The 20,698-nt window shown below is 40.5% G+C and overlaps 1 long non-coding RNA gene across 4 annotated transcripts; it reads right to left on the bottom strand.

The window, feature by feature from the left end:
- Positions 1–1,868: 1,868 nt before the first annotated feature.
- LOC26534906 lies at positions 1,869–18,507 on the bottom strand. Of its 4 annotated transcripts, none has more exons than XR_005560331.2 (3): positions 16,142–16,281; positions 12,521–16,073; positions 1,869–1,993 (listed from the first exon to the last, which is right to left on the bottom strand). It is a non-coding gene; the product is annotated as an uncharacterized LOC26534906 (long non-coding RNA). The 4 variants fall into 4 exon arrangements; XR_005560328.1 differs by lacking the exon at positions 1,869–1,993 and adding an exon at positions 8,429–9,888 and having other exon boundaries at positions 9,942–16,073; XR_005560330.1 differs by lacking the exon at positions 1,869–1,993 and adding an exon at positions 11,179–12,445.
- Between the last annotated feature and the right edge of the window lie 2,191 nt (positions 18,508–20,698).

Below are 20,698 nucleotides of genomic sequence, written 5' to 3'. Positions count from 1 at the left end.
TGTGGTTCCGCCTCAAACCAGGCGAGTAAAACCAGTCACCAAGGCACCGTCGCCGACGCAATAGTTTTGTTGCTCTTGTGTGTTCTTTGCATCAAAAGGTTGCTCTGTGGGGCACAGTAACCCCAAACAAGCTGCGCTCCTCCCACACAGAACAGTCTCTTCACCCAATCTCCTTCCCTTTAGCAACGCACACAAAGGTCCTGCAGCACTTGCAAATAAAACAGCACACCGTACTCGAAGTGAAACGTAAACTTTGACAACCATACCGGAGCTGAGGGCGAATGGGGTTGAAGCGGCGAACTGCTTACTCTGTGTTTTTTCTATATTTCAAAACGAGAAGGATTTTATGTTTCTTTATGTGAGCGGTGGCAAAGGATTTTAACGTACACCCGCAACGCCCAATCTCGTAGACCATTCTTTACCACCTCTAGCTGGCTCCACATCCATAAAAGTTAAATAGACAGAAAATTGTACACATTTTTGTGAGCATGGATTTTTCAATTCGTTGCCTAGCATCATTGACTGAAAGCCTGAAAGGCAAAAAGCGTGTGTTTTCCATCCCGTGTGCAATGAAAGGCTGGGCTACTGGGCACGGAAACGTGTACTTCATCTCCACCGGGAGCCAAAGAACGGGGTATTCCAACGTTGTTTTATTCAGGAGTGGATGAATACGGATTTGGTGGAACTGCTTGTGCGAATATGAGGGAGGATAGGGTGTGCCTATAATAAATAATAGCCGTTGTCTTAAAATGCATTTATCTTGTAAATGTATTTTGTTTTATAACATTTTAGTGAAGAATTCGTTTCCTTCTCTGTGATCTTTTTTAATTATAAACGATTATATACAGATAAAGCCCTTCATTTTTGTGACGTTTTAAAGTATCATTGATTTCATTTATCAATGGATTAGGTGATGTACTTTATCAGAAAGCAAGAGAGTACACTGTATATGTGTTTTCCTCAACTAATAGATTACTCAGATTAGTTTATCAGCTAGTGGGAGTGCTAATAAGATATTTCCAAAAAAAATGTTGCCCTAGTGATAAAACTTGGCAAGGAAAATACAAAAAACATGAAAGAACGCTATACTCGAGTTCCCCGACAATCTGATACCCGTTACTCAGCTAGTGGAAGGAGAAATCCTAACGGTTAGTCTATTTGGGGTCTGCATGCTTAGTCTCAACTTTCTAGCTTTTATAGTTCCTAAGAACTCGACATTCATACGGACAGACAGACGGACAGGCATACGCACATGGTCAGATCGCTTCGGCTATTGATCCTGATAAAGAATATATATGCTTTATATTTTTTTACATTTACTTTTACTCTAGTAGTAACGGGTATTATAAACTGTGAAACAGCTTTGGGCTTTTTGGGGCCGTAATAGTGGGCTTGGGGACACCTGTTTTTAGAATCTGCATGCTTACTTTCAACTTTCTAGCATTTGTAGTGGCCAGATCGACTCGGCTAGTGTTTTTGAGCAAGTATATATGTGTATATGTACTTTATATGGCTTCATTCTGCCGGTTACATACTTTTCAACAAATCTAGTACATCCTCTTATGCTTTCGTGGTACCAGTCCCTGAAGTGCCTAAATGAGCTTGACAGTACCCAGTCGGAAGTGGAATTATTCCAAAACACGTACCGTAATACTTTTTTTTCGAGTGGAAGTGTTTTCAAACGTAGGAAAGTTTGTATTCTATTCTCCTGTTTTGGAGTGAGACTCTCTGTCAACCTTCCCATGCAACGCATCTGTAAGCACTCCGGTAAAGTTTTATTGTAAATGCTTCTAAATGCATTCTGGATGTTTTCCGGAACAATTATTAAACGCTACTGAGGATTGTTTCTGAATAATTTTTCGAATTAATTATTGAGTGTTCCCAAAGAGTATAACACGGTTCAATAAATATTTTATTTTTTATTTTGTTTAAATACAATAAATTTATACATTTCAGTACCAGTAGCCTTGTTGATTTATCCTGGTAGAGGAAACTGAAAAGAAAGAAAACATTTTTTACATTATGTAAGATGAATGTGTGTAAATAGTATGTATGTATGTATGTATGTATGTATATTATTAATATTAATAATATTTATGTTTTATATAATATTTTTATTATAATTATTTTATAACTTATAATAGGAGGACATTCTAACTTAACATAAAAAAAATCCTAGTATTTCTGTAGAAACTGTGTGTAGACAAATCAGGGTTTGGCTCGTATCCGAATATGCATTATTTTTTTTTTTTTTGCATGATTTTATGAGTAAACGGGAAACTTCGGGCTTTTTATTTTTCTTAACATATCCAAACCTATCCGAAAGAGTACTTTACGAAGACTTCATCTTGTATGTACTTATGTACATACATATATCTTCATATCGATAATATAGTAACTATAGAAACTATATACAGTCTGTCAGCTTTTTAACACAACATTTGTTTAAACTCTGATAGAAAATACAACGTATATAACTTTTTTTATTAATCACTTTTTATTTGTTTTTTTCTTCTATTCAATAGTAATGGTAAGTATGTATTTTCATACATAAAATCAAAAGTTTTATTTAGCACCGATTTGGCAATAATTGGACGAATTTGGTTGTATCCAGTCTTCGACATTTACTTTCGGGCTCATATGTGTATATATATATACATACTTAGGAGAAATATGCATATGAGGCGGATCCTCACTTAGAAAAGGTCATATAAATGCTCAATAGCTCGAAAGTATATATCGAATGCCTTATACTAACAGATAGTCGGACATTGCCAGACTCTGCTATTGATCCTGATTTCTGTTTAGTATAGGGTCGGAAACACTGCCTTCTACCTGTTACGGACTTTTCAACGATACTACAAAACACTCGTACTCTTCAAGTAACGCGTAGTTCCAGTACGGAACCCTTATAAGGCGATTCAAACTTTTTTTTATTAATTCACACAGAGTTAATAAGATCACATTTTGTTATTAATTTTCAGCATGTTCTTGGTGTAATTTTTTAAATATCAGCATGTTTTTAATGACCGCTTTACATTATAGTTTTTTGATTTCGATTATTAAATTCAATGAAGACAATATATTCTATACCGATAGAAAAGTTAGGAATAAAAGGTTTGTTTTGATAATAAATACCCGTTTCTTTACTTTAATGAACTCAAGATTTCCCACCTAACTCAATACCAAGGATACTAATGCGATCGGCAAACTCCCAGCCAGAACTAAATGACGCCTCAGATGGCCAGTTACCATTTTACATTAAAACTTGGCCTCCATGCAACGTCAGTCGAAAATAGAGACGGAGACGAAGAACTGAACAAACAAATCGAGATACACTGAACTAGACCCTCACCTACACTTTATGACTCCCTGCGTTCGCCGTGCAGCTTCCGCAGTGTACAGTGCACAGTGTGCATATATGTACAGGACTGATTATCAGCCCAATTCTAAATTGTTTTTATGGAGTCATTCTTGAGTAAAGTCAATCATGCAAGTCCCGACAAAACTTCGTTTCATCAATACGGGTGTAGCCCACTCGAATCGTTTCGAATTCCAACTCTGAATCTCACTCCCAGGCTCCGCCGAAGGTTCATGGAATCCTTACGCAGAATAATTTCAACATATCGCTTCCGTTTGCCAGCAAATATTTCGGAGTAAAAGATCCCCAGCAGAACTCAACCGGCTTCGACGCTAAAATGATAAAAATTACCACTTAATTGGATCGCCCCAAAAAGCGACAGCTCTCCAGAGATCGAGAGTCAGTATGAGGCTTGACTCCTTTTATTCCTGCGCCAACGAGATAAAAATCTAATTTATAGCTTAGCCTATTTCGTGTGATTTTGGGACCCATTCACAGGTAGCTGACCGTTCTGATCTCGGCTACAAAAGCCCCACGGCTTAGGTCCTGCAAGCCTGCTATAGATTCAGATATTTTTGTATTTAATAAACAGGCTACCGAATTTCGCATTTCCTGCCTACCTTCAACAGGTCGCTCGATTTCCTAGCTGGCCTCTTATAATTTGAAAGCAATTTCACTAAGGCATCGGTATCATTACGATGCCCCGCCTTTTCGAGGATCCGGTTTATTCTTTATTTGTTGAACGATGGGGTACGCGTACGTGACGGCATTTTTGACGGGACGGGATGGCTTGTGCTAGTCCCACGAAGTTGAATAGGCAATGATAATGCAGAATTACGGTTTGAAAATCAATGAATATGCTAGCGGTTTAATATATCGCTGACGCATGCAAAGAGAAAAATACAATCAGATGGTGTCCAGTTTGGGCTTCACCAAGGTCTTGAGCTGGAACTGGTTTCGTGGCCCTGGGTTCAAGACCAGTAGCCAGCGGAAGAGCCCACGGCACCACCCCAGCTATAAAGTATCTTAATTTAGACCCAAGAAAGTGGCGCGCAATGGTTCCTCGGCAGTTTTTGATGACGTGTCCCATGACGTGAACACAATTATTATTTCTATTGCTTATGACTTTTATGCACATGCCCACTCATAAGCTTAAAGACATTTGTCATTGCTGGTCCGGCGAATCCATTGTTGTTGATTATTGAGCCCGGCTCTATTCACACTTTCTTTCGGACCGAGTCGGCCAGACCCTGGTATTATTTATCGCCGTAATCACAACAAAGTTGTGCGACAAATACAGAAATGGGGACAAACAAAAAGAGCGAGAGTTGCGGATAGCAGGCAGCTGCTTGGCTCCCAAACAACTAGAAAGTGACTAATCGGAGCTTGATGTCATTTCGGGACCCTGACCGGAAGACGGTACTCTGGGGTATTCGTTTAGGTCAACTAATTGCGACGTGTTTACACACTATCAGAGTGCCATGGTCTAAATCTGCGATGCAAATGTGTTTCCTTGCCAATGGCACGCTCGCTCATTGAGACATCAAATACAAGTTGACGAAAAGCAAGTATGACGTTTATTTAATTCGGAGTAATGATTTCATCGCTCACCGTGTAATCGATAAGCATCTACAGCAGGGTGCACGGAGGCAAACATAGTCCACAAAGGGCGAGCACTTGAGATAATCGCCTTAGGGTTGTTTTGGTAGCGGGTGCTACCAGGAGACTACTACCAGGCGGTTGCCCCGTTCACCATAAACGATCCTGTAATTCTCGTTGGGCGCGCGCTCGCGATTGTTCTTTATGTGAGCACCCAGGCAGCAGGAGCAGGAGCAGGAGCATGACCAGGACAAAGACCATTGTTGTTCACGTCGATTATTATCGCGGCAATAAGCAAAACTATTGCCGACACATGTATCCGTTTATTTGTCATGACTTTTTCCCTTATCAGCCGAACCTTGAATAGCTGTCCCTGGAGTAGTCCCAAAGCCGCTTGAAGGGTGAAGCTACAGTGTTCACCCTCCCAGTGGAAAGCTTTGACATATTGTCTGCTAATCAGTTCCGCCGCAAAAGGTTCGCAACCCGCCCGATGAAATCCTTTAGTACTCCCTTCGGAATACCACAGCCTAAACGAGCAGTCGCTGCAGAACCACACCGCATAATTTCAATTAGGGTTGTTTGGTCTTTTATACACAAACCCTCCAATTTGAACTCCCACCCCAAAGAACAGTTCGTATGGCACGGGCGGAGGTTTTTGAGCGTTTTCAGGAATATAATCGCCGTGATAACTTCATTTGAAGCTGGGTGGTTCCCAATGGTCCTAGAAGCAAAACACATCCCCGATCCCATAATTAAGTAAATCAAGAAGTGACCACTTCATTAGTGCAATGAAAAGCTGTAAACATGCAACTATTGACCCTTATACATACAACGGGAGACACTTGCGAAAAACAGTAAAGTTAGTATATCCGCATGTGACATGTAAAAGTTATTGCTTGATGTACAATTCTTTTATATCACCCCGACGCGTGCAGTAATAATAATTTGTATGACAGAGTGACAAGAAATATTACCAAGCCTTGGGGACAGATAATGGCAGTTTCTTGTGATTTTGGTGTCGCGTACTCGTTCCTGTTGCCATTAGAACAAATAGCCAATCTGCGAAATGCTAACAGTCGCATCATAATCTTTTCTCCCAACATAGAATGATTGTCACAAATTAGAACCCATGGGACGAAATTATAAAAAATAAAACCATATTCGGTAACATAGGAAACTAAACAGCCCACGGTTCAAGTTCACAAATTTATTTAATGGCCCTTTGCGTTTATGCTTGTTCTGATCAATACCTATGCCAGGACTTCTTTGATTTGACACTGAGTCCGCAGACATGCGAAAGTTAGGATATGGATTTCCTTCTATCATAATATTTAAAAGGCCTTATTGTGAATTCCATCATGTCAGCTCCACCAAGGAAGTAATCATCATAATAACTTGGTTTTATTGTTTTAACACCAATTAGGTGTAACTTCGCCCATCGAACGACGACCTACGATAAGCTGCGAACTGCCAAATATGTTTGTCTAGATTTGGTTGGTTATTATAGTTATGCCATTTTTTTTCATTATTTCAGTCGGGCTCGTTTGTCGTACTGCGATATAAATGTTTAAATGATGCAACCCATAATCATATCGGTTCGAACAAATCGTATACCTTTTACTCGTATAGTAAAAGGGTACACTAGATTCGTTTAAGAGTACTTACGTAACATGCAAAAGGAAACGGTACAGTATATATGTACATATATCCTTATAAGGATATATTATAAGTCTTGTACATTTTTATCGAATTGCCAAAAAACATTTTGCCACGCCCACCCTAACGCCCAAAAATCTTCCAAAACTGCCACGCCACACTTTTGAAAAATGTTTTGCTAGTTATACCCGTTACTCGTAGAGTAAAAGGGTATACTAGATTCGTTGAAAAGTATGTAACAGGCAGAAGGAAGGGTTTCCGACCATATAAAGTATATATATTCTTGATCAGGACCAATAGCCGAGTCGATATGACCATGTCCGTCTGTCCGTCTGTCCGTCTGTCTGTCCGTCCGTATGAACGCTGTGATCTCAGGAACTACAAAAGCTAGAAAGTTGAGATTAAGCATACAGACACCAGAGACATAGACGCAGCGCAAGTTTGTCGATTCATGTTGCCACGCCCACTCTAACGCCCCCAAACCGAACAAAACTGCCACGCCCACACTTTTGAAAAATGTTTTGATATTTTTTCATTTTTGTATTGGTCTTGTAAATTTCTATCGATTTGCCAAAAAACTTTTTGCCACGCCCACTCTAACGCCCACGAACCGCCCAAAGCTGCTACGCCCACACTTTTGAAAAATGTTTTGAAATTTTTTCATTTTTGTATTGGTCTTGTAAATTTCTATCGATTTGCCAAAAAACTTTTTGCCACGCCCACTCTAACGCCCACAAACCGCCAAAAACTGTGTTTAAGACTCTCCTTCTCCCTTCCACTAACTGAATAACGGGTATCAGATAGTCGGGGAACTCGACTATAGCGTTCTCTCTTGTTTTTTCTTTATTTATTAGTGTTGTAAATTTCCATTGATTTGCACATAAACTTTTTGCCACGTCCACTCTAAAGCCCACAAGCTGCCCAACGCTGCCACGCCCATACTTTTGAAAAATGTGTAGATATCTTTTAATTCTTTTTCAGTCTTTTAAATTTCTTTCGATTTTCTACAAAACTTTTTGCCACGCCCACCCTAACGATCGCAAATTTTCCAAAATTGCCACGCCCACACTTTTGAAAAATATTTTGATACTTTTTCACATTTTTGCAAATCAGGATCGATTTACCAAAATTATTTTTGCCATGCCCACTCTAACGCCCACAAACCGCCAAAAACTGTCAGTGTGGAAACGCCTATCAGTCGGGGAACTCGACTATAGCGTTCTCTCTTTTTTTATACCCGTTACTCGTAGACTAAAAGGGTATACTAGATTCGTTGAAAAGTATGTAACAGGCAGAAGGAAGGGTTTCCGACCACATAAAGTATATATATTCTTGATCAGGACCAATAGCCGAGTCGATATGACCATGTCCGTCTGTTTTGTCTGTCTGTCCGTCCGTATGAACGCTGTGATCTCAGGAACTACAAAAGCTAGAAAGTTGAGATTAAGCATACAGACTCCAGGGACATAGACGCAGCGCAAGTTTGTCGATTCATGTTGCCACGCCCACTCTAACGCCCACAAACCGCCCACACTTTTGAAAAATGTTTTGATATTTTTTCATTTTTGTATTGGTATTGTAAATTTCTATCGATTTGCAAAAAAACTTTTTGCCACGCCCACTCTAACGCCCACAAACCGCCCAAAGCTGCTACGCCCACACTTCTGAAAAATGTTTTGATATTTTTTCATTTTTGTATTAGTCTTGTAAATTTCTATCGATTTGCCAAAAAACTTTCTGCCACGCCCACTATAACGCCTACAAACCGCCAAAAACTGTGTTTAAAACTCTCCTTCTCCCTTCCACTAGCTGAGTAACGGGTATCAGATAGTCGGGGAACTCGACTATAGCGTTCTTTCTTGTTTTATAACTAAGAAACAATATTACCGAAACATATTTCTACGAAGGGTGAACTTATATTGTTTCTAATTGTGGCTCAACCTTATTGCCACTAAAATTTGCGTCATTAAAATAAATATGTTTGCAGCTTGAGTGGTTTGTGCCTGAGATTGGTAACTGGGGTGGATCCTCACGACTGCTGGGGCATGTGGATTTCGAGTGGTGTCAAATGACACGGCCTGCGTGCTTTAATCCGTGGAAATACCTGCGGCGATGATGGTAACCAAACCTCCCCCCAACCCATCCCCACCCCAACTACGTCAAGGTTATTATACGGTCACATGCTGGGCCCTGAGGGTGGCGTGTTCAGGATGGTGGCTCGGCTCGCCTTGTGCGAAAATTTGTAGAAGTCAAAATCTATCTTTTCAGCAAACAAAAGCTCTATGGAAAAGTGTTCGAGTTTGAGTTCAGGTGGCGTATGTTTGCGGAAGTTCTTGGGGTGCTTATCACTGTGCTCGGCGGGTGGGTGGTAGAGTCGGCGGCTAGTGACTCAAAAACATGATAGCCCGATTGACGAGAATATTTTCTACACGAGCTTAGGCAGGGATTGTGTACTCGGGTTTTTGCAGTTCTCGGCTCTTGATTATGTAAAATCCCGTGCACGTGCTCAAAGCAAAGATTTTTTCAATGAGAACAAGCCGCACGTGTGCCCAAACCAGCGTGTGCAGCATACGTTGCATTGGCCCACCGCAGCCCTCTGCTCTGTAAAACCACCCCTCCACCTACCAAACCACCCGCAGACAGGGCTATCAAGCGTGATCGGACTTAAGCTCAACGGGGAGTTTGCTTACCGTGCCGTCTGGCTTTTATTCTATTACACAAGTTTATTACGAAAATCCGCCATAATAAACGTGCGTCCGTCAAGTCAAAGAAGGTCCCTCCCACCAATCCTCCCTCCTTCGGCTTTACCCACCTCCGCGTTTTCCTTTCCAGGAGCACTCCCAAGTCGTGGTTGCCAGCTAGCGAATTTCAGTATTAGGCAGTCATTAGAGCAGAACGAGCAAACGAAGCCGAACTGCTAGGACGAGTACTTTGGGATATGTCTTGATGGTTGGCGTACGGTGTGCGGCACTACACTATATGGGTGACTGTGAGAGTCTGAGTGCCAAGCAGAGCTCTGGTGACTGCCTGTTTCGTGTCAAAAGTGTGTAATAAAGCGAAACGCTCCCGCAAATTGAGCCACGCTACTTGAACCTTCAATTATGTGGCCATTGCTGCCTCAGGCTATCCTCCGTATTTAGGCCTTACACCTCCAACTCCGATTCGACTTGGTCCTTGTGCCCCACTGCAACATACGTCTGTACATAGCCCGTGGCATTTGCTGCCGATATACACGCTTTAATTGGAGGGCCTTTGCGTTGTGCTTATCAGTGCTGTTGTGCAGATGATTAAATTAAAATAAATCACCTAAAAGGCGTCTGCGTACTTAAAGTCATGTTGCTAAAGCTACATGACATCAGGTGCAGGACCAATCCATTCAAAAGTTAATGACGAAGAACGACCTCTGCGGACATCGAGGGTATTATCCTCCTGACCAACAACAGGGTCACTTTTGTTTTTTTTGCTAATCGATTCAATACGGGTCGAGACAGCTGAGTTAAAGCATACTAGTTCTAGTAATGCCCTTGAAGTAATATTTTGTTTTAAATCAGTGTCAACCCAATAATGCTTAAACAAATCGTCAATAGGTAATACAAATTGATTAAATCGGAACAATATCAACACTAGAATCCGACTGAATCACTACGTTTCTATAGATTTTATTTAATTCAGATTTTAGGGAGTACCACGGTACGTCATCACAGCTAGGTGGCCCTCGTGTGCAAACTGTGAAGGAGCAATAGTTGATATTTGTTGGAATTTCCAAAGAATTTCGTAGATGGCAAAATTACTATTTCAATGTCGAAAGTAATGTATAAGAAAGGCAGAACAGTCAATATTTTTCAAAATTTGAATAATTGACAAGAAGTTTCAAAAATGCTGAGAACGTTCTGGTTCCAACTTCGAAAGCTCATGGCTTATGATTGATTATTTTTAACTATTGTCTTGTAAAAACATATTCTAAATATTTGTTTCGTATGTAACAGGAATAACAGGAATAACAGGAATAATTCTTGATCGGAATCAATAGCGGAGTCCATCTGGCCATGTCCGTCCGTCTGTCCGTCAAAATTTCAAAAACTACAAAAGCTAGAAAGTTGAAATTAAACATAGTCCCCCAGAGACATAGACGCAGCGCAAGTTTGTTGGCCCATGTTGCCACGACCACTCCAACGCTCGCAAGCCGCACAAAACTGCCACACTTTTGAAAAAGGATTTGATACTTTTTCATTTATCATGTAATTTTCTAACTATCTGCCAAAAAACTTTTAGCCACGCCCACCCTAACGCCTACAAATCGACCAAAACGGCCAAAAACGTTATCACGGCAAATCGACTATACCGCTAAGTACATTTTAGGTTAAGTTCACTAGACGAGTTGATTTGACCTGGTCCGTCTTAAAAATGTGTTAATTGGGTTACCCGATACTTAGTATACTTAGTTAAATGGAGTTCGATGAAGATAGGCAAGATCGCCCTTGGCGTCGGTTACATTTATTAATTATACCCGTTACTCGTAGAGTAAAAGGGTATACTAGATTCCTTGAAAATTATGTAACAGGTAGAAGGAAGCGTTTGCGACCATATAAAGGATAGATATTCTTGATCAGGACCAATAGCCAAGTCGATCTGGGCATGTCCGTCTGTCCATCTGTGCGTTCGTCCGTATGAACGTCGAGATCTCATATACTATAAAACCTAGGCAACTGATGTTGGCACTCCCACGCGTCCACAAACCGCCCAAAACTGTCACGCACATTTCTCCCTAGCACGATCTGTAGCGTTCTCACTTGTTTTCCCAAAATAAGTAGAATTATCAGCTTACCAAATTAACTGTTCTCAAAAGTAATCCAAGATTGAAACATGTTAAAATTCTTTAAGATTTCTGGGAAAGGCGTGGTGGTATCGGGATCACTATTCATTGCAGCGTGCCCAATAAGTAAAGTTTATGTCCGTAAACTAGTCTTCCCCATCATAGGTCTCCTTTGCCATAATTCGTTATAGTAGAACTACCACAATAGATTTGCACTTTTTCGCGTACTTTTCTAGTGCGGCTTGTTATTACATATGTGGACTAGAGTCCACTGAGAAATATTGTCTATGATCTAAGCGTTTGTCAACATTTTGATAAATTACGTATTTGATAATTATAGACGTAGATATTCCTATCATATATACCCTTTCTTCAAAAAAGATTACCAACGTAGTCTATCAAAATATATAGTACATATTCTTAAAGGTAAGATAACAATTACATTAACCTGCGGCAAAATTGGGGTGTTAATTGTTTTTTAATAGAAGAAAAGGTCTTTGTAAATTAAATAGTGTCCTTCATCATACTTTCTTTTTAAGTAATAGCAAAAGCACAAGGGATTGTTTTATGAGGTCGTTTGAAGAGCAGCTTAAAATTTGAAAACAGAAAACTATATGTTTTCGTGTCCTTGCATAGTTAAAATGATTAATTTATTGATTGACTTTGCACGCTGCCTTAAGTTCACGCCACTTGAAAATCGAAGCAATGTTGCTTACTGTGATTGAATCAGGAGCTTAGAGTCGTTTCTCGCGACCAAGCTTAGAAAATGGCTTCCCAACCAAAGACGAATCCTGTCCCCCCACGAGGCAACCCCAGGGAAACAAAGTTTGGCTTGAGAAAAAATCAGACACCCCATCTCCGCCAGTCTGCTGGTTGCGTCGTGTCGCTGCGCAATAGCGAAACATAAACAGCAACATCAAATAGAGAGCGAAACTGCAGAACATCTACAGCCACGGGCTGAGTAGGCAGAACTCTCGTGGCAGTCGTCGTCACCACGCCCCATTATGCGATTGGTCCTTGCGGCGTGTAGAAAAGAATAAGCGTAAGATTTTGTGTGTGAAAAATTTATCAGAATATGAGGGCAAGCTTACGACTTTTTCGGCGGCAAGGGATGACACTGGGCCTGCGATTTGGCTCTTGCACTGGGTGACGTGGCTGCGGAGCGGGAGGAGGCTGGGCAACTGAAGGCCGTGAGACGTGTGAAGCAACCGTCCGAACGGCAGAAGTTTCGCCCCATTGCCGTAGGTCACAGTGCGAACAGGGTGCCACAAAAAAAAAAGGTGAGCCGCACTCCAAAGTAGAACAAAAAGAAATCCGCGCTTTGCGTACAAACCGCAACTAATGGCAAGCAACCTGTCCATCGATTAAAATAGTTTCCAGCAAGCAACTCGGCATTAATACATATGTACACCACCGCCACGCCACCGCCCCCCGTGACATTATTGCGGGTGGCAGTAACCTCTGCCTTTAGTCCTTTGTGTGCAGCCATTGTTCTTGTCTTCGTCTCGCTTACTAGAAATATTATTTATTGTTTGCTACCTCCACTTCATTTCCGTACGATCTGAAGTATTTACATTTGCTTGAGAGCTTTTTCCAAGGTGGAGAGGCTCCTGAAAATGCTGCTCAACAATAACGAATATGAAATGGGGAAGCCATGAGAATCGAGTCACTTGGAATGTTGAAGTAAATTAAAATATAGCTTTATAAACTACATAATAATAAAAAGCAACACTAAACATGTAAACGCAGTATTGAGTTGGGATTATGGAAATTCCTTCGAATCCGTTTCGCATTTCTGGCTTAGATAGAGACTTATATGGTGTTTAAGACAAATAGTAAGTGTATTTTAATGCATATTTGTATCTTGTTAGCCGATGCTTACTTTAAGTAGCTTTTGAATCTAATAGCTCTAGTGTTAAAGCTACATACACAACACACTTGAGGAGGGGAATATACTTAATCAAGAATCACTGTGGACAACTACTAAAAAAACTTATACAAGATTAAATTGGGGATAAAATCCCCCGCTATTGCTTAAAATACGCATTTGATGAAACCTTAAAATGGTCTGAAAGATACTTTACCTAAGTGTCGAAAAATATTTGAAGGTGCTATAGAAATATTTAAAACATATTCTGTTACCCACTTCTGGAAACAATCTCTAGTTTAGAGGCAAAACTGCTATATATTAATATTATATATTCATTTATTATGCTCATACAAACAATTTTATAAAATAACGCTCCAAAAGAGTAAATGCAGGATAGTTCTTTATTAGTAGAACAACAGTTTAATTCATAACGTAATACATTCCCAAGCACTTATTTTATTACCGGTATGTTTCCAATTATAATAAAAACTAATTAGTTTGTAATAAATGTTAAAATGTTCGCCATCTCGCTAAGGTGTGTTTGATAACAAACAACAAGAAACAACTCCAGAAAGCGATTTCTCGAATATGTGTTATATGCAAGAAGTTTAGTAATCTTAAGCGCTACAAAGGCTTTAAAAACATCGTCAAAACTTAAGAGGTATACAAGCAGAGTAAAAGAATATACATACTAGATTCCTTGAACAGTCGAAAAAGCGTTTCCTGCCATATAAAGAAAGCATTATTCTTGATCAGAATCAATAGACGATTTAATCTGGCCATGTCCGTCCAGACTTACGGACGGACATGGCCAGATTAAATCGTCTATTGAATGTCCGTATGAATGTCGAGATCTCAGGTACTATAAAGGCTAAAAAGCTAAGATTGGGCATGCAGATTTCACATACAGATGTTGTAGATGATGTTGCCACGCCACTTCTAACGCCCACAAACCGCCAAAAAACTTTGATTTGCCAAGAAACTTTTTGCCACTTTAGGCACACAGTTTCCAGAGACATAGACGCAGCGCAAGTTTGTTGTCCTATGTTATAACGCCACCCACGCCAAAAAATCCCCCAAAAACTGCCACGCCCACACTTTTGAAAAATGTATTAGGTTCTATAGTTCCTGATAACTCGAGATTCATACGAACGGACATGGCCAGATCGACTCGACTATTGGTCCTGATCAAGAATACATATACATACATTACATGGTCGGAAACGCTTTCTTCTGCCTGTTACATACTTTTCAACGAATCTAGTATACCCTTGAACTCTACGGATAACGGGTATAATTATAAAAGCTTAAGAGTTGGTGTCTAGCATGCAACTTCTATTGACGACTTAGCTTAGAAATATCAAATCATTATATGCAAGTTTTTCGTGTCCGCTCATTACTTCAAAACTTGTATAAACAAATTTTTAAATTTATTAAGAGAGTGGGTATTTGTCAGTCGAAGTACTCAACTATAGAGTTATTTTTTATTTTTAATCCGTTGGTGTGCAGAATCGCGCATTGCACGCGATTAAAACGGCGAGAGCATGTGAAGAGTAATTAGTAATGTAAATGAAATTCTGCGCATACAGTCAGAGTAAGTGGGCAGGTAGTTTGTTGCATTGCCCAAGTTAGCCGTGAAAGGACAGATGACCAGAACAGGAGCCCAGTGAGCATTGACACCGACCTCGCGGTATCCCAGACTTATTAGGGGAAGGGGTGCGATGGGGAGCCGTATATCACCCAAATGAGTGAGCAGCAAACCAGGTGACCAGGCTAAAAATCGTATCGGCAAACAAATTCATTGCGTTTTACACAGTTGTCAGCGCGGCATGATAACTAAACGAAATTAAATTGCGACAAATTACAGAGAGTCGGGTGCACGCATACCTCTGCCGGGGCTGCCGCAGTTTCAAAGTATGGTACTTAATTACAAATTGGCCCTGACTAGGCCAATAACCCTTCTCACTGACCAGTATCTCGAACCTGGCCTCGAGAAGGAGTTGCACCACATTCGGATCAAGTGTGACGCTTGCGCCGCTAGGGCTGGCCCCACAACTGCGTCGGAAGTAAAATTTTCCGGAGATTTGCTGAACTTCCCCACTTAAGAGGCTGCCCGGCTTGGCTAGCTTTGGCGTCTCCCGGGGCTACAGATTTTAGTCCAGTTTCAGATGCACCGCACTTCTTCATTTCATTCGTTGTTATCATAGCACGACGACTGGTGCTATTTTATTAACTGGTGCTTCTTTAATTAACTCTTAAAACGTCTAACAAAGAAATGCGCATGCCTGTGACCTTGAGTGATTGGGCCCGCTGGTCCTGTCTGGTAAGTCCGTAGCCAATGGATGTGCTATATACCTGTCGGGGTCCCTATCACTGTTGTGTGCGAGAGTTTATGTTTCAAATGCTGGTAATTAACACTTGAAATTTTCAAGAGCAGTAATCAACGTATACCTCTCTTTTTCGTTCTCCTCTGAGGGGATGTATGTACTTTCGGAAGTGAATTGGAGAGCCCTCCCAGCCAAAAGCTCCCAAACATTTTATGGTTCAACGAACTTGGGGATCGATACAGCGTTTAATAAAACATGGTAAATTTAAAATGGCTGTGGTTAAAGTAAAGTATGGCATATTCCATTCGACAGTGACTCTTTTGCTGGGAGCAAAAAAAAACTGCAAATTTCAAGAAACTTCATAACGATAAATATTTCAGGTTATGAATAAATCATTTGTAAATGGTTGAAAGCCCGTCCGACAGTCTGACAATCGACAAATACAACCTACAAACACAAAGGAATTGTTAATGAAAATCAGCACAACAATTGCAAAGCCTCAACTGCCACTGTACCTCCAGTGCAACTGCAACAATGTACACTCAGCCCGAACGCAATCGCAAATCGAATATGGGCTGCGCAATCGTTTCATTCCTTATAAAGGAGAGTGGGGCTCGCAGTGGACCAAAGATTGAACTGGTATATGTTTCGTATACGTACCACTCGCCGTGGATTGCGTGGTGGGGCAAACAATGCGGCAAACAATGGTTGCCGCTGATGCCACTGCAGATGACTTTGGTTGGGCCGGCGGCAGTAACGACAGACAATATATGGCTAACTCCTGTGCCGCCCTGGTGAAGCCTTCGTTCTCAATCACCCCTTCATCTTTACATCCCCAGGAACCCCCTCTTGCGTTTGTGCGCACAGGCGCAATGGGAAAGAAATGGCGGACTCAGGACCGAGTCCTGGATACATTTTTTGGCTTTGAGTGTATCTACCTGCGAGAACATACAATTCATGACATTTGAGGGAAAAGCAAAGGGAGATGCTGCCAAACGCAGAAGAATCTGAGATGCTGCCAGCACGTAAAAAATTGCATAAATGAATAAAATTCTTGACCGCGACACGGACGTGTAGCCAATGTAATCCCCTGCCACGTACCTGCTCGGCTGAAATGGAGGCTCGGTGACTACTATGTTCACCAGCGGCAGCTCTATTGCATACACCATTCTGTCGGCTCCACGCACCGAAATATATGTGGCGGCTAAACGCATATACATTCCTATTTCCCCAAACTTCACCAAAAAAACACGATAGGATACAATTCTGCATCCTGAATAATATATATGCACAGATTCTGTTGTCCTTTTTTTGAGTACATATAATTTTTACAAATAAATGCTATTTCTAGAGCCAAACTATATAAACTAAAACGGTAACAAATATTTAGTTTTAAACAATTTCATTATTTTCCCCCATTTTCACTTTCCAAGAAAAGTGAAAAATTAGAAAAAAATTAAGGCCTTAACTATACCGTTTTTCCTTTTTATACCCTTCATTCAGTTAGTTTTATGTACATATTCCATCATTTGTGCCAAAGAGCTAGAAACTTGTATTAAAATCCGAGTGAAATCAGTAATTATAATTAAATACCATGCATGAGCAGAAATACAAACATGCCCTGCCGTTGCCAAGGCGGTACAAGAATGCAGAAATGCTTCTCATTGCCGGTGTCAACTACTCTGTTTGTGCGGCACTGGAAATGTCAGCATCCAGGCTGCTCTTTCAGAAGCACAAACGACAACAATGGCGTTGACTTGCACCATCCACATGGAAGCAGCAAACAAATCCTACGCAAAAGAAACCAATCTACCAGGCCGAGCGAAATACCTGTAGGCCGGTCGCGGCAAAGACATGAAGCAGCTTACCAATTGAACGCCGCAAAAGTCGCCACGTCCGCAGTGCTTACAGAAAAGATATCAAATGCATTGATAAGTCAGAAGGAACCTTGGGACGTGGCACAGGCATAATCATTCGACCTCAGCGCAGTCTTCAATTCCCCTGAAAAGTGCAAAACATCGGCGCATGTGGAAAAGTGGGGGCTCTGTATTGGTAGCTGGTTCTTCGTTCGGTGGCCATTATGTTGCAGCTTCTTAGGGATGCTGCGAAAACAGCAACATAAAAACACAGGGAACCTCAGCATCAGCAACGTCAATGGACGAATGACGATGGTTGTTGCTCAGGTAGATAAATTCTTAATACAACCAAAACGTCTACAATTCCGCGGATCTAGAGCTGGGGTAGACTCTGGGGCCTGAATTGTACCATTGTGTGCTGTCTGCGCTGTCCCTCAGTGAGCCGTCGACATGTTGAGCCGCACATTCGGTTAAACTTTCTAGAGGCCTGCACTTTTGGGGCATTTTGTATTGCTTGTGTTCCTGCGGCTTATCCAGCGCTTTCAACGCCCTGCGATCAACGGAGGCAGCCGCCAGTTTAATCCGTTCATATTCTGGTTTACGAACAAAAACCGCAACTGCCACAGCAGCATCACTCATGGTCCACACTCTCTGCGAGGGACGGACAAACCCGAAATGGCATTTGCGACTGGAGTCCTGCAATTATTACCTTCGCTGACCGTATCGTCTGGTCAAGCGATGCAATCGGTTTTGGAAAAATTCTTAAAAAAATATACAAAATTCATGGGCCGCATTTATTTCATCTGATAAATCCGTCCTACACCTGTCAACTTTTAAAACTACATGATTTCAAGGCCTTTTCATAGGACTGCTTAGTTGTGTTTGCTCATTACACAAAGGGGTCGCTTCCGCCAACCACATTTATATTTGCAGAGTTCTCGAGCGAAAATAAAACAACAAATATGTAGATACGGCAATTACCATTACCATTGGCCACAGAATGTTTTAGGGGAAACCACATTTCACACTGCAGAAACAATAAAATTATTAAAAACAATCATCAACGACGAGACTTAGAGGTGTGTTTTCACCTGCTGCAGTAAGGGGCTTATCAATTTTAGCATTTTGTAGTTGGCAAAGGGATCCGCGAAGTGTGCAAGCTTACCGAAGGGTTTAGATACAAAGTACGAGCCTTTCGGCGACACAAGGAACCAACAGAAGTGAAATCGCGTGTTAAATTGGAATTTCGACCCAATTAGGAAATTCTTTAATAAGCGGCAACAAATATTGACTGCTATGACTCTTTCCGCTGAAGTATTCGAACCATTCGACGAAAAAGACTTTTAGTACAACTGCTTTGGCAGACAAACATACATAAAATACATACATTGGTTTGTCTGCGATAAAAAAAACTAATTGACAATGGCAATAGTGCTCGGCCTCGTCTCCCTATAGTAGGCCATATTTCTGCTTAAAACTATAAGAAGAAAAAACATTTTTTCGCCGTTGCTGCGGAAACAGGATTGGGTATTCGGTCTTGGGCAGATTTAAAGATGCGGCAGCGATGGCTATGACGATTATTTTTTTAGGTGTTCAGACCGATGCCGAAGCCAATAAAGCCAGAAAATCTAATATTGCCTGCATTTATAAATCTCTATTTTTAAGATCCTAAAGGTGCCTCCCACTTTTGATTTGCTGTATACGGAATTGCATTGTATAAAATATTAAGAACTGGTACACTAGATTAGTTGAAAATTATCTAATAGTAGTAAGCTTTTGATCCAATACCATTTACATATATATTTTTGATCATGATCACATAAATAATATTACGAAGCTTTTGATCCTATACCATTTACATATATATTCTTGATCATATATTCTTGATCATATATTCTTGATCATGATCACAGTCTACCTTTGAACTATATAAGCTTAAAAATTACCATTAAGCTTTCAGGTTCTATCAAAATAGGCGCAGCTCAAATTTGCTTCCTAAGATTGTTACGATTAGTAAAATTAAACTTCTTTTATTTTTTTACTTTCAATTTTCTACGGATTTAAAAAGTAAAGTAAAAACAAAAGAGAATGCTGTAATCGAGTTCCCCTACTATCTGATACCCGTTACTCAGCTAGTGGAAGTGCGAAGGAGAGTCTTCAACACTGACAGTTTTTGGCGGTTTGTGGGCGTTATAGAATCAATAGAAATTTACCAGACTAATACAAAAATGAAAAAATATCAACACATTTTTCAAAAGTGAGGCGTTGCAGCTTTGGGCGGTTTGTGGGCGTTAGAGTGGGCGTGGCATAAGGTTTATCGGCAAATCGATAGAAATTTACAAGACCAATACAAAAATGAAAAAATATCAAAACATTTTTCAAAAGTGTGGGCGTGGCAGTTTTGGACGGTTTGTGGGCGTTAGAGTAGGCGTGGCAACATGAATCTACAAACTTGCGCTGCGTCTATGTCGTAAATGTAGTAAAATATGAGAAAAACATAAAACAATGAACAATCTCAAAATCAAATGTTAGAGATAATATTATATATATTTTCATAATTATTTTTAAAAACAAGAGAGAACCCTATAGTCGAGTTCCCCGAATATCTGATACCCGTTACTCAGCTAGTGGATGTGCGAAGAAGAAATTTCAACACTGACAGTTTTTGGCGGTTTGTGGACGTTAGAGTGGGCGTGGCAAAAAGTTTTTTGGCAAATTGATAGAAATTTACAAGACTAATACAAAAATGAAAAAATATCAAAGCATTTTTCAAAAGTGTGGGCGTGTCAGCTTTGGGCGGTTTGTGGGCGTTAGAGTGGGCGTGGCAAAAAGTGTTCTGGCAAATCGATAGAAATTTAGAAGACCAATACAAAAATGAAAAAATATCAAAACATTTTTCAAAAGTGTGAGAGTGGCAGTTTTGTGCGGTTTGTGGGCGTTAGAGTGAGCGAGGCAACATGAATCGACAAACTTGCGCTGAGATCTGAGATCTCAGCGTTCATACGGACGGACAGACATACGGACATGGCCAGATCGACTCCGGCTATTGATCCTGATCAAGAATATATATTAAAGTATAGGCAACGAATCTAGTATACCCTTTTACTCTACGAGTAACGGGTATAATAAAATTTTTAATTTTATTATATTGGAATCGGACGGGTACATATTTTTTATTCAGGCATGCTCCGGTAATCGGATTCGTAAGATTTTTAC

The sequence above is a fragment of the Drosophila yakuba genome, chromosome 2L, assembly GCF_016746365.2.
Source record: "Drosophila yakuba strain Tai18E2 chromosome 2L, Prin_Dyak_Tai18E2_2.1, whole genome shotgun sequence".
Lineage (NCBI taxonomy): Eukaryota > Metazoa > Arthropoda > Insecta > Diptera > Drosophilidae > Drosophila > Drosophila yakuba.
This window is presented reverse-complemented; position numbering and strand designations above follow the sequence as displayed.